The sequence below is a fragment of the Coregonus lavaretus genome (genome assembly GCF_964263955.1).
Source record: "Coregonus lavaretus genome assembly, chromosome: 20".
Taxonomy (NCBI): domain Eukaryota; kingdom Metazoa; phylum Chordata; class Actinopteri; order Salmoniformes; family Salmonidae; genus Coregonus; species Coregonus lavaretus.
In genome coordinates this window covers 2,473,945-2,477,291 of record NC_140007.1, presented here as the reverse complement: position 1 = coordinate 2,477,291, position 3,347 = coordinate 2,473,945, and the positions used below count along the sequence as shown (strand labels likewise).

Below are 3,347 nucleotides of genomic sequence, written 5' to 3'. Positions count from 1 at the left end.
CCGTATCAAAATTGGAGTCCTCTGACGGAGGCGTTTTGCACAATCTGCAAAAATGTATTTGGAACTTTGAACCATGAACTTTTCGACACCTATCACTGTTGGCTATATTTCATCTTACAACAGCTACATCGAGGCAGTATTTAGTTAAATGGTACAATGTATGCATCAATATTACACTAATTGGGACACAAATTTTCATTACAGATAACATCAAACAAAAAACGTGGGTACACTTTCAGTTATTGTGAAAACTTTCATCACCTTTCAATGACTTAGCTTTGAAATGTAAATGTTTATACATATTCAGATTGAGTTATCTTTCTAAAATGTGTATAGTATGCCAAGTTATTTAGCTACATGTATTTACCACTGCAGCATGGAGAAAGTCAAGAGGAAGCAGTGGAGTGAGGTGGACATGTTCCATGCCATGGAGGACTGCGGGGCAGGGATGGCTATCCGCCAGGCTGCCAAGGTTAGGCATCTTTTGTTTTTAGGAGATTACCATGTGTATGTGAATTTTATCTGCTAGTAACAGTTTTCTTTTCTTATCTACCAAGGTGCATGGTGTACCTCGGCAGACCCTGGCGGACAGGCTGAGCGGCCGGGTGACCCATGGTTGTCGCAGTGGACCACCCACATTGCTTGCACCAGAGGATGAAAAGTCTCTGGTGCAGTACTGTATCTACTGTGCCAGCCATGGGTTCCCCTTCACCAGACAGAGGCTGATGAAATACGCCGACAAAATACGCAGGTATTTGGTGTTCTATGTGTTTATGTATGTAGAATGCTGGACTGACTGTTATCAATGTGTGTGATGTAAATGTGGATGTGTATGGTGATGCCAAAACAAACATTTTCATCCTGGATGGACAATTATATATTCTATTCTATTGTAGGTTTCGGCACCCAGGGGAAACAATCCCACCACTGGGGAAGAGGTGGTGGGAAATGTTCAGGAGGAGGCACAAGAACCTAAGCATGAGGAGGCCGGACACCCTGGACAGGGGGAGAGCTGAGTGTGCCACACGTCCGACGATGGACACCTTCTTCACTTCTTATGAGAAGCACTTGGAGGAGAGTGGGTTGAGGGAGAAACCCAGACAAATCTATAACTGCGATGAGTCTGGGTTTCGTAGCGACCAGAGCAGGCACAAAGTGCTGGCTCCCCGGGGCGCAAAACACGTGTACCAGCAGGCTCCGGGGACCAAGGAGCACATCACAGTGCTGGCCTGCTTCAACGCAACTGGGGAGGACATCCCCCCGTTTATCATCTACCCCAAGTGTTTCCCCGGTGGCCACTACACACTGGGAGCCCCCCCCCAAGCCTTGTATGGACGGTCAAGCAGTGGCTACATTGACGGGGACCTGTTCAGGAAGTGGTTTCAGCACTTCATTAAGTATGCAGTGAAAGAGCGCCCTCTCCTTCTCCTCTTTGATGGGCACAAGAGCCACATGGACCCGGAAGTGCTCGCGGTGGCACTAAGGGAAGGGGTTATACTTCTTTGTCTTCCACCACACTGCACCCATGTCCTGCAGCCGCTGGACGTGGCATACTTTGGCCCTTTAAAGGCTGAGTTCTCCAAGGTAGCTGGAGACCTTAGCCATTTTGACCACTCCTACATGGTAAACAAATCAGAATTTGCCAGAGTATTCCGCTACCCGTACCAGCGATGCAAGGACATGCGCTATGTGGTGGAAGGGTTTAAGAAGTGTGGCCTCTTCCCTTTTGACCCTTCAGCCATTGAAGGGTCCCGTTTAATGCCGTCTCGGACCCTACCGGGTCCCAACACCGCCTCTACTGGAACCAGCAGCAATGTGCCATCCATCAGCACCTCCTCCCCAGCGACCACAGGAGGACCCTCAGCCCCTGCCCCAGTCCTAGCCGCTGCTCCACTCCTATCCCTAGCTCTAGAAGAGCACCCCCTAATAGAGGGGGGGCTGATAGCGAAGGACCTGGGGCACATCCTTACTGTCCTGAAGTATCGGCTGGACCGATACAGAAGACTCCCTGTGGTCGCCACATGCCTCACCGGGGAGGAATACACGCGCCAGTGGCAGGAGAGGGGTGAGAAGGAGAGGGCCGGGAACAGAGGAGAAAGAGCGTCGGGCAGCCCTCAGAACACAGAGGGCACAGGAGAGGGCTGCCATGGATGAGACCATTGACGCCATCGCCTCTGCTGGACCCCCTGCTGGAACCACTCCTGACAGCTGCATCACCACTGCCAGTGCCTCCCAGTGTGCAACACCTGTAGGAGCCGCCGGAGTCCCCAGCTGCAGAAGAAGGCCACATGCCTACTCTCCCGGCCACACCATCGTCGGCCCCTCAACCCCACCATTACAAACACCAGCTCCTCCAAGCCATCGTCGGCGGTTTTGTCCACCACCACCCCAATAAACACCACCCCCCATGTCTGTCACCACCAACACGGCCTCCTCTGGACCAACTGCCTCCTCCGTCTCCCCTGGTCACACCACCATAGCAGCCTCGTCTGGTGTCCCTGCCCCCTGCAATTTGAATACCACCACCTCCACAGGTAAACACATGTTAAATTACGAAAAAATGACTGTTTGTTATCTGTTTTATAAAACAGCAATGTAAAAAATATATATATATCTTTATATATCTACAGTAAATAGCACCAGCCCTCAAGTCATCTCCGCCTCCTCCAAAACCTCTGCAGCTTCCTCCAGAGGTATTGATGTAAAAAAGTTGAAAAGGGTTTCATGCAACATGCTCTGTCTAACACTACTTTTTCTCAAACTGCAGCACAGAAAAGGAAGAGAAAAGCTACACCGGTCACATCTGTCACACCACCCATGGCACCACTCTCAGGTACTTCATAATCTGTTTTTCTCGCTCTCTCAGTTGTATCAATTACTATTGTTGTTGAAGAACTTCTACATTTTGCAAAACCATATTAATCAATTTGTATTATTATTTAATTTTTTATAAAAGAAGACACCACCTGCTGTGCTCGCTGCGGGGAGCGTGATCCGCCTACAAGCTCCTCTCAGGAGTGTAGATCCGAGGTGCCATGGGTGTGCTGTGACTTTTGCCAGCACTGGTTCCACTGCAGGTGTGTGCAGTGGGATCAAGAGGTAGCGGTGGAGCTGGATTTTTATTGTGATTTTTGTGACAATATAGGGATGGAGGTCGAGATTTAATTGTTTGTTTTGTTTGTGTTCATATGAAATTATTTATTTGTTCAAAAAAATAAATGTCTAAAATATAATATATATATTTATTGAACCCATCTTGTATATTTCTTCCTTTACTTTCCAAGTGCACCTCTGCAACACAAACTCCAACAGTGTTTTCATTGTTTTATGTTAATGCACATAACTGA

The 3,347-nt window shown here is 48.5% G+C and overlaps 1 long non-coding RNA gene across 1 annotated transcript; it reads left to right on the top strand.

Annotated features, from left to right (window-relative positions):
* The first annotated feature begins 2,404 nt into the window (after positions 1-2,404).
* LOC311147429 lies at positions 2,405-2,955 on the top strand. The gene is made up of 3 exons (XR_014614788.1): positions 2,405-2,534; positions 2,631-2,693; positions 2,768-2,955. It is a non-coding gene; the product is annotated as an uncharacterized lncRNA (long non-coding RNA).
* Positions 2,956-3,347: the final 392 nt, after the last annotated feature.